Genomic DNA, 11,447 nt, shown 5'->3' with positions numbered 1-11,447 from the left:
TTGCAGCTTTGCAATCCGCTCGCTGTCGTACGCGTCCCCGTCATGCGAGGCATGCGTGCGCAGTGGTCCTCGTCACCGACGTGACGATGCGGCGACGCCGATACGGAAGTGGACCCCAGCTTGGTTGGGGTACTGCCCAACTCGGCCCTGTCTCTCGAACGTCGAGTGCTTGTGGTTGTTGAGTTGTTCAGAGGCGACGCGCATGCAGTGGCGCTGTGACTGGGCGATGCTTGGGGCGTCCGCTCATGCGCATGACTGGGCGCGTTAAGGCGGGCTGCAGGCAGCTGCAGGTCGCTGCTATAGATTTTGGAGGGTGAGTCAGCTGGCGGAGGCGTCGAGGGGCCGCTCTGCTGAGGGGCCGTGGATTGTGTGAGCAGCCGGCTGCGGTAGCTGAAGAGGTAGGGGAGGAGGAGCTCGACGATCGAATGGTATTGAGGGCTGTTTACTGCAGGCCCTTCGTTCCGGGGGGGGACTGGAATTTTGGGGCAAGTGGGACGAGGTTCTGCAGTGAGGGGGGAAGCAGGCAGGGAAGAACTGCAGGATGGCTAGTGGCTCAATCTGAGTGGAGCTCCCTACTTGCAGCATGCCTTGCTCGTACTCGCCCTGCACGCACACCGCAACGTAGTAATGTGCCTGCAAGCACATTTGGGTGCAAGTGCACGTTTAGATGAGTGAGTCCGTTCGCAAAGACACAATTCGAGTTGGTATGTGCCTCGGTTCGATTACAAACAAACTGTTCGATAAATTGTTGAATGTTCGATTTCAAGTTCAGGTCGATTACAATTGATGTAGCAATTCGCTCAGGCACCGCGGCTAGTACCAGATGTGTCGATACAAGGGTGGAGCCTTTGTTCACATACATGCCCAGAAATGCTTTGGGTACGAACATGATTCAGGATGTGGATCATTCAAAGTACTGACTGTCCACGGAAAGCTGTGAACAGCATCAACGGACAGGGCGACCCATCTCAACATCCAGCAGCAACAGGTGGGCAGAGGTTTGTCCTCCTGGAGCCTCATTCCCAATTGAGTCCTAGAGTTGCCAAGGCCAATGTCCATGTGGAAGTGGCAGTTGTAATAAGACACGCCATCGTCGCAACACGACACGCACGTGAGGGGGTGCAACGGATGCGCTTGCTTCTCGACCAAGATGACTCAGACATAGCAGATTTGCACAAGGGGCCGGCAGACGAGCACACCTGTGCACACATCGATACTCCGTAGCAGATGTGTAGCTCGTCCTTGAGCGAGTGGCACTCGGAGAAGTCCTCATGCTGGCACAGCAGAAGCGCCTCTTGCGCGAGACCGGCCTCCGCAATCGCAGCTACCTGCGCCGAGAGCGGCTTACCCCTCTAGCAGGCACGCGTGGCCGCTGCTTCGCTTCACCACGGCCACAGAGTTCCCCGACCACGGCGCATCAGCACACCCCCCTGGCTCACTCTTTTCCTTCCCGAGTGTATGCAACGACCCTATCATCTGCAGCAGTGGCTGCGCTGGCACCGCCTCTGTTGCCTTCTCCTCCTCGGAGTCTTCCATCCCCAGCTGACTCATGGTGACGCGCTGCAGCATGGGTGCATCGACGCCTCTGCCGCCGCGTAGATTTCAATCGCGTGGGCGTATGACACAATGAGGAAGGGGTGCGACAGTGATAGGGTGTTTGGAATGCAAGGAAGTGTCCCATGGCGCTTGCGCACGGCCTTTGTTTGCTGTAACGTACCACAGATCTGCGTCGTGCTGGAATAGGCACTGCGTTGGCGAGAGCTGAATCAGAGCGGTCGTGGCGTCTTTTTTCCAAGAGTGCAGCAGTTTAGTCGTCTTTGCGCCGGATCTGCAAAGAAGAGGCTGTAGCGGGTGACTACGCATGCGTAGTTGCCGCACCATGCCACTGCTACTGGTGCCTCTGGCAGCACCATGTCACTGACCACGTGCAAATCCCTTGCACTGTAAGCGCAGAGATGCACGCGTCGGTTCTTGCCATACACAAGCAGCTGCTTGGTGTGCTGTTGCGGTTGTTGCGGGTCGTGTACGTGCGCATCCGCGGCTGGCATGCCTCGCCATGAGAAGCAGGTCGCCCGGCTGATTTGTAAGCTTGCGCTCCGAGCTGCAAGTCGGGCACGGAATACAGCGTGATGCCTTCGTTCGTGAGCGCGAAGAGGCGTTCAGCACCGTCCACATACCCCACTTGCAGACAGCGCAGGGGGGACCGGCTCAGCCGTTTTCGCAATGCGGACGACCTGCACGACGCAGTGTCTTTTCACGCCCTTCGACGACCACTGTCGAAAGACCACTACAGAAGTGCAGAGTCAATATCGTTTCCAAATTCGGCAGTACGTCACTCGGCCTAGCAGTTCTAAGCCTGAGGACTAGCCAACCCCCTAACTGATTAGCCATCAAACATCCCGGAACAGCACCTGCCATTCCTTGGCGCCAATGTCTTCTGGTGCTTTCACTAGTAGCAGGCTGCCATCTTTGTACCCTAGAACCAAGCCACTAGACCATGCGCAAAGGCTGGTACACGAGGATCCCAGACTGGACGACACGCTCAGAGTGTTGAACAAAGGTGCGTCTATGTCCATTGTCAATTTCTGGCAAAGTACAGACTGCGTCACTCCTGTCCCTGATAGAGGTGCTCATTATGGAGGGTGCGCATCTCGAGGCCTCATGTGTCCCTCAAGCTGATCCACCTGTTCATGCAAGTGTTCCACAAATGCTGATGGTGATCTGGGATATGTCAGCCTCCTAGGATATGGTCCATGCTGTCGGAAACTGCGTGTTCTGTCTTTTAGTGAGTCAGCCTCGAGTTTAGGCTGGTCTAGCATTCAGGCTGAATTTCAGCATGAAAGTACCATGTGCGTCCCACCGCACTTGATTAAAACGCTCAGCAGGGTAAAGTTATTGCATTTCTCACTGGCACATTCGTTCTCACCAGTTTTATGGGCCGTGCTGCCCCCACGTGCAGGTCTTGCTGTTTTATGCGGATATCGCAAGATGAATGATGCTCCATGTAGCGCATGACGCCCCCGTAAAAGGAAATTTATTTCCTTTCTGGTTTTTAGTGACGATGATTCGCTCCCGTGCATGGCAGCTACAGATGCTGCTATGCGTAGGCGTGTTGGGACCTATTTGTGCACTCGCGACAATCAGGAGCATCCATGTCCTCGTGTCAATCCTTTTAGCAGCCGGTATGGCCTTCTGTGGATACCGTTGGACTAACTATCTCATACCCATTCTGTCCCCGCGATGCGCAAAGGCTGGGCTGGTCGGCAAAGACATCAATAAGAAAGGCACCCCTATGGGCGAGAAGCCGGTACCCGAGAGTTTGGGCCTGGCCCCTGGGGTGGTGACCATCGTATGCTTGGCAGCTATACATTTGATGTACAAGTTCAGAGTGCGCAGCATGTCCTGGCTCAGTTTGGCCTGCTGGGGTCTGAGCATGGAAACATTCCTGACTCTGACCCATGGAACGACGACTTCCCTGCCGCATTGGCGTCAATCACCCCTTATGCTCATGTTGGGATTTGTCGACGATGTTCTAGAGTTGCCGTGGAGAGTGAAGCTCGTGATGCCTGTGGTGGCGTCGATGCCTCTGCTGGCTGCATATTCTGGAGCTACTGCAGTGGGGATACCCAAGCCAGTGGTGGACGCCTTTGGGGCTCGCCACAACATACATCGAGCTAGGGCCGCTATACTACGTCTACATGGTGATGCTTGTCATTTTCTGCACAAACTCTATCAACATCCTGGCAGGCGTGAACGGGCTTGAGGCAGGTCAAACATTCTTGATATCGTCGGCCATTCTGACACACAACCTCTTGCAGTTATGCAGGAATCAAGGTACGAGTGTCTTGAAAACAGCTCTGGCACCTTCAGTAGCAACACTTTTTGTCGTGCACATATTCAGCAATGGACGGGTGCATGTTATCGCCTGATAGGGTAGGCAAGGGCTCAATGAGGGCGAAGTTGGGGTCTAGACATTGTTGAGGGCAGCCATATGGGTAGACTGACGGGGTGATTGAAAGGGTCGGCAAGCTTGTGATTGCTGTAAGGCCTATGGTGACCTCAACGTGCAGCGCACGCTGAAATGCTCAGTGCAGAGGAGTTGAGGAGAGGGCGAAGTCAGCTGATGGATACATAATGGTAGCCCCAGGCACAGTGGTACCCTTCACCACCATGCCTGGGCTTCAGGCGATACAGCATTCGGTGGTTCGTCTTTATATTGGCTGCTGTGCGCTGTCAAAATCAGAATCTTCAGCAGCCGATAAGCAAAACGAAGACACAAACAGGGTGACCGTTTGATATGAGAATGATAATGGTTATCATGCGCTTCTTGGAGCGATTTTCAATCAGCAGATGCAGCAAACCTGTGAGTCGTTGGCTATTTCTCTCCCTGCTTATCCCTGGAAATTACACAGCTTGAACAGGAGCTGGCTGCATTTTGCAGATGGAGCTGCTGACCAGACGCGCACAGCATCCCAACTGTTCAGTGTGTACGTGATGCTGCCGCTGCTGTCGACAACATTTGGGCTGCTGTGCCACAACTGGTATCCCAGCCGCGTGTTCGTTGGCGACACTTTCACTTACTTCGCCGGCATGTCCATCGCCGTGGCTGGTATTCTGGGCCACTTCAGCGAGACGCTGCTTGTGTTTCTCATCCCCCAGGGTCTTCAATTTTGTTTACTCGCTGCCCCAGCTGTTCGGCATTGTTCACTGCCCTCGCCACCCGGCTTCCCACCTTTGACAAGAGCACCAATTTGCTCACTGCCACACCCAACTGGAACGTCGTCAACCTTGTCCTGCAGCTTGGCGGCCCCTGCTCGGAGCTGTGGCTCTGTATACGTATTCTCATGTTGCAGATGCTGACTTGCATCCTTGGTATCGCACTGCATGGTGTTCTCCGAGGGACGTGGAAATAGATGATGACGATGATGATGAATCTTGTTTCAACAATGTAGCGTGTGCGCTATCCTCCTGTAAATTGTGCGATCTGCATGTTGCCTGCTACATCTGCTCGTCATATTGGCTAGATGATTGCAAGGGGATTTGGAATGTGGCGGATACCGGTATGCAGTTTGGCAATGAAGCTAAACCAGTGCACACAACTGATAAAGCATCGTCCGGTCTGTGCACAGTCTCAGACATTGACAAGAAATGGTGCAAGCAGCCATAACTTTTTACAGAGGAAGTGGTTGCGTTTGGCAACATCTGAATCCTCTTCAAGATTGAACTAAAAAGCACTGACCGAAGAGACAGGCACTGTCCACCGTGGGGCTGGACACACAACACACATCCCCTGCCCATCATTATAAAAATATCGACACCTTGAACTGTTAGGACTTTGCGTTGGAAGTTTCCAATGATTTCATGTGGCTTTCTTCACTGGTGGTATCTCGTCACAAGTCTTGTGCAGGATGTGCACCAGCACATCACTCGGATCAGTGCGGCGTGCCATGCGACGTGGTGCTAAATCAGCAACCTACCTAACGTCTTACAAAGTGCAGTAACGACTCGCAGTTGCAATCCGCCAGCAGCGCATTGGCGCCTGTCATTTGCATGGAAGTAATGCTTTTACGCTTTGCTTCCGAGAACCCTAACCCTGAAGATAGCACAGGTGCGCCTCCACGCGCACAAACACATTCAGCCGTATCATTCCTCTTTGCACTGTGTGAAATATTCGCCACTTGTGTCCCTGGTGTGCGCGCGCCTAGCGAATGTGCATGGACCGACATTTCGCAGCGTTTGCAGGTTTTCTCGTTCTGCAACCGTCTACGAAGAGGGTTTGCTGCATAAAGTAGGTATGCCTGCATACAACTCACCTCTGTGATTCAGTGGTGACAGGAACTGTTCCAAGTGTGTTGGATTTGTGTTGCACAGGTATGGTGACTCTGTCTCTCTGTGTAATGGATCATATGCAAATGTGCATTTACTTTTCAACAGACTTTTACACTTGTGTGTTGTCTTACAAAGATTGCAGGCACGTCATGTCAAACATAGACAACTCACACATTCGATCATAGCCCGCTGAGACCTCAAGGCACCTCAGCTATCGGAGAATCCATGCCGGGAATGAACGCAACACCACTGGCGCGAGCAAGAGCAAACAATCCGCGTCTGAACATGGCAGCGTTGGCCTCGACAAAGGGTGATGCTGATTTCACGGAGCGCGTGCACGACAAAGTCCCCCTTCACTGGAACCCCCCCCGCTGATGCTGCGCTTGCCAGGTCGTTGAGAAGCTGCATGGCTGGTTGTCCTAGTCTCCCATAGGACTCCACGGAGAATGGCGTGAAGGCGTAGCCGCCTGGGTGGTCCGTCTCGTAGCGAGTTCGTTTCGCTCGATCGAGTGCTGCGGCTGCGCTGCCGTCCGTGTGCGCGGCTCCTCGTACGTAGGTGGTGGCTGCTGGATGAACGATGGAGACGTCGGTGACGGTGAGAGCGGTGCGGAGAGCGAGCAGGATGTCTCCACGTGACTCCGGCCGGTTGACGTTGGCTGCTGCAGGTGCACCTTGAATGGGGCGAAGCACTGGCTCAGCCGACGTAGCGATCCCTGCACGGTTGGCGATGCGGCGCACTGTTGCTTTGATCATATCGTGGCGCAGCGTCATCGCTCCGTACAGGGGACTGCACGTCATGGCGTGGTCTGTGTTGCCTTGCTCAATGTGGCGGCCGCACTGGACCGCCGGCGCGTTGGCGGGCATGAGGGGTAGGCGGAGGCGGTGTCGTGCGGCAGTGGAGAATTCTTCGTCTGTCAGCGTTAACGCCTCGGAGGTGGGTAGGGCTTCTAGCCACGATGCGGTGCCGTTGGCGCAGCTCCTCAGACGGGCGAGGTGACGAAGGCCCTCCGCGCTGTTGGTGTCGAAGGACTCCATGAGTTGTTTCGCTCGGCTCTCCGAGACAAAGCGGCTGAAAGTGTGCTGCGCATCTGGTAGCACCTTGTCGATACAGTCGTCGTCCATGTTGAGGCTGTCTGCCGTCCAGAGGTTGCCGGCAGCCCCCTCAGCGTATAAAGCTTCCATGTTTGCTTCAGATGCACGGCGTTGGGGCCCGTGAAAGGCCTGTACTGGTCTAGGCCCACGCGTAAGACCTTTTCTGCCATGGCGGCGGAGGATAGGAATGCGGCTTGCGCCTCGTGGCGGAGGTTTTGCGGAGGCCCATGCCTCCAAAGCGCAGAGGCAGAGTGAGCTGGCCGTCGCGCACGTCGGCTCGCTCGGGGTGCTGTATGATCTTGAATGCAGCTTGAGCGACCTTGCTTTCGAGGCGCTGGATGGCGTTTCCCGTGAGGCGCCAGAGGGTGATCCGTGGCAGGTGTGCGAGGCGCATCTGCTGAGAGGCCCGAAGGATGAGGAACTGATCTTGTGCTGGCAGGGAAGGTCAGTCATCTTGTCGATGCAGCTGCAAATATCCTCCGCTTTCGCGTTGGCGGTGATGTAGTCGTCCGAGCCGATTGGGGTCCCAGCGGCCATGATGCCGTCTGCAGGGTGTTGGATGCCCAGTGTTGCGGCAGTTTCTGCTGCGAGCTAGAGAGTTGTAGAGAAGGCCACGCATTTGTCGTGGCGCACAGCAAGCCCGATGGTTGCGGCCCCGTCGCAAAGCGTGGGAAAGGCTTGGGTGACTGCAGCGGGCTTGCCTTGGAGAGTGGTGTCGTCCATGAAAGCCAGCGGGGGGGCGTCTGGGGTGGGTTTGCGCGACGTGCTCCAGCAAGTCCTGAGCTGTGAGCGAGAAGTACAGTGGCTCGCATGGGTCTCCTTGGCGGACTCCGCATTCAGACATGATGGGCGGGGTGCCATCTGGCATGCCGTTGACGAAGAGGCGCTGGGCTGGCAGCCAATGCGCACAGACCTGCGAGCCTGAACCATACTTCGCCGATGGCGATGGGCCGGATGCCTCGGCCACCCTGGTTTCTCCAAGCCAATGAGCGTGCTGTCGAGGAGCGTCGGGAGGTGTGGAAGGTTGCCGCTGAGAATGACGTTGATGAAGCGGAGGATGGCGTCCCGGGCTGAGTTGACTGTCTCGGTTGCGGCTTTGATGTGTTCGTAGGTCCAGCTGCTGGGGCCTGGCGCGGATCCTTTTGGCAGTGCGCGGAGCACGTTGGTTAGGGTGTCCATGTCGATTTGCAGAGGTGCTGCTGGTTGGCCTTGCGGTGGTGGGGCTGGTGCGTGAGGGTGGAGTTCTTTCAGCATGTCGTAGGTCTCCTGTGTGGGTTGTGCGATGGGCAGAGCGTCTAAGCATTTAGCTGCACGGGTGATGCTCCCCAGCGAGAGTTTGTAGTGGATGCGACGGGCCAGCTTGTGGCGAGCGTGTAGGTTGTCGGGGGGAGCCTGTGCAGCTACACCTTGAATGAGGATGTCGATGTTGTCAGCTTCTTCAAGTTGTCGGAGCCGTGCGCGGATGCGGCGGGGTCGCCCACGCGATGACCCAGTGTCCGCGAGGCCTTTGGAAGGGAGGCTGAGGAGGTTGGTGAGGGCTGCTTGGATTCCGGGCTCCGCTCCGCGTTCAATTGCTGTCAAGGTCTCCTCTAGACGGCGGGTCACCAGGCGGGTCCATTGCTGCCGTGCTTGGAACGGAACTTTCTGGCCCGGCCTGATGGGCTGTTGCTGTGCGGGTGGTGGTTGTGCAGGGTCAGGGTTTGCTTGAGGTGGGAGGTTTTGGGGCTGCTGAGGGTGGGGCTGTGGGGGTTGAGCTTGCAGTAGGGGCTGGGGAGGGGCTTGCGCCGGAGCAGGTGCTGCTGTCTGTGCGGGTAGACGGGGTGGCTGTGCTAAGAGGACGGGTGGAGCGGGAGCTTGGGCTGCTGCAGGGTCTGCTGGTTGCACAGGGGGCTGCCCTTCGGGGTCGATGGCGGCGAGAGCTTGGGCTGCTGCGTGTATTTGCTGTCGAGGCCCATGTTGTCCATGTTGCGCCTGTTGGCTCCTAGATGCTGCTGTCTTGAGGGGCAGGGGACCTCGGGGTGCCTTCCTGTGGCAGCCCGAAGGACGTTGCAGTGCTCGCAGTATCTGGCTTGTACTTGTTGAAGTTGCGCAGCCGAAAGACGCGTGATTGCATGATGCGCTCTGATGTGTCGCAAGATGTCTCCGCGATATGCTCGAGCTCCAAACGTGCAGCTTGCTAGAGGGCAGTGAAATGCCATGGCGAGAATCGCCACCCTAACACCACAGTGGAAGGACGGATGTTGCTGCTGTGACGGGAAGGCGGTTATGAAGGGTGGTAAATCGTTTTATTTTTGTGACTGTAGCGTAGATAGATGGGCTGAGCGCGGCTGGATGTCGAGATTGTGCTGGCGTGGTTGTCGTGTAAGAGTTGCGTTGTTAGCAGAGTTGCGGTGAAAGGGGCGGCTTGGTAGAAGAGTTCCAGGGTGATGGAGCGCAATGGCTTGAAGTCAAACTTGAAACTGAAAGTTGATGTAAGGAGAAGCGAAGCAGCAGACTCGTTGCGCGGCGAAGGCTTTGAGATGCTGTTGTCAGGGTGCGATGTGTACACACCCAGGTAAGCGAAGCCTGAGCCTCGCCGACGCACGTGAACGGATCAGACAACACAAAAAACTACACAGACGAGAAAAAGCTAAAATTGAGGGCGAGAGGTCACGTCCGTTGGAGAGACTATAGCCTACCGTCTGCCCCGGCAGCAGTCTTGAGCGGAGTGCCCACGGAACTCTCACGCGTCTCATAAAAAACTCACATACATACACTTGTGTGTATGTATGTGAGAGCATCAGTATCTGAACCTTGACCCGTTCATACGCAGCCGATGTCTTAGATGGCGAAAATTCGCCACCACAAGCCGTGGCACGGCTCCTGACCACAAGAAGGCGAGGTGTGTAACTCACGGGACTTGAGTGATTTGGGTGTCTTGTGAATTTCTGCTCAAGTATGTCAGGAGACGTGTGTCGGAACTACCCCATGGGCTCGGTAAATCAACGAGAAGCATCCCACTTGTCGACCTGAATTTGGCGCAATGTGTCGAGAGTAAAATCCAGTACCTGTCGAGATTGCTTTGTCACTAAATGATAATCATGGCGATAGATCCCAGCTGTGTGGGCGTGACGACCGTCGTCTGTCGTTTCGGGAGCATTGTGAATGGCGTCCCAGGAGCACACGTGACGTTCCTGGCGCGCCTGCAACGCACAGGCCCAACGCCATCAAGTACCTCTCAGAGGAAAAAGCGCGTTACAAAGAGAAATCCGCAGCCACACTCGTCTCAGGTGTTTCACACGTTCGGCGTGATTTTTTTTCCCGCAGTTTCTCAAGTGCAGAGAGGAAGATGTGCGCTTGATTGGAGCATCAAGACACTTTCCAGTCATGCAGGCCATGAGCGACCCTGAAGACGTCGATTACAGTGAGGCCCTGCTGTCAGACGCGTTGAGGTCGGGCCATTGCACAGAGTGGGCCCAGCACCACACACCAAGAAGGCAGGAATTGGGGTCGACATTGGCAGCACATCCGTGAAACTCTCTATCGTCTCTGAAGCACAACCCCTCTAGACTGAATTGTTTGATGTCGACATGATGGTGGACAGCGCGACGCGCCCGGCAGTCATTGCCAAATTCCACGCATTAGTTGCAGACGCAAGCATCGGCCTTCGATTCGAAGATGGGCTCAACACTCTCTTAAAACCGCACTCAACATGCCACGCAATGACCTGCTCAAACGCAGTAAGTGCGGTGCTTACAAAATCAGCTACACAGAAGACGCGGAGAAGCCTGGAGCAGAGAGCGTCATGATGTTCAATATATTCGTCGTTGTCTTGAACGTAATTGCCATCCTTTCCAACGCAAACGACTCTCTCCCCGATCTCCAGGCACTGACAGCTACCACCAACTGCTACTTCGGCTTCTCAGTCCCGAGTCTTGGTGACAGAAAGCACGTCAAGATCCGGAAGTGGCTGCACGCCATTCGAATGGTCTTTGCGCTGATGGTGGCCGATCCGGGTAGGATTCTTGACTTGCTGCAGGTGCTAATGAACTGGCCAAGCTCGGTGCTGGAGGACCGAGAAGATTTGATCACAATCATTCAGGAGCTTGGGGCTTCCATTCCCCGGATGAGCTTCCACCCCGAGGCGCTTGCACAGGGGTTCATGTGGACGAAGCTGGACGAAGTGCATCGACATCCGTCGAAGGCATTCAGAGACAAGCTGGACCGCATGCAGGAGAATGCTGATGTCGCCCAGATCATCGGCCTCCTGGATATGGGGGGGAGCGCGTGCGACATCAGCGTGTTGCTTTGGATGCTACAGGGCATGCAACACATCTTCGAGTGCCGCGTACGGGTGTGTGTTATTCGTCGCCGTTTTGCGCAATCATCACTGGACAGCAGAGGGGGGAATGACATGATAGACTGTGGGGCATCGCATTTGTCGATGCCTTAATCGTGCACCACAGATTCTCGTCAGATGTTTTGTGTACAGAGCTGGCACCATCACCGCGTCACTAGCTACTGCCAATTTGCAGCAGCATACCTTG

General features: G+C 55.6%; 1 pseudogene; it reads left to right on the top strand.

The window, feature by feature from the left end:
- Positions 1-3,502: 3,502 nt before the first annotated feature.
- LOC149810777 (uncharacterized) lies at positions 3,503-4,738 on the top strand (annotated as a pseudogene).
- Positions 4,739-11,447: the final 6,709 nt, after the last annotated feature.

The sequence above is a fragment of the Nuphar pumila genome, unplaced genomic scaffold (assembly GCF_984573655.1).
Source record: "Nuphar pumila unplaced genomic scaffold, dmNupPumi1.hap1.1 HAP1_SCAFFOLD_210, whole genome shotgun sequence".
NCBI lineage: Eukaryota > Viridiplantae > Streptophyta > Magnoliopsida > Nymphaeales > Nymphaeaceae > Nuphar > Nuphar pumila.
This window is presented reverse-complemented; position numbering and strand designations above follow the sequence as displayed.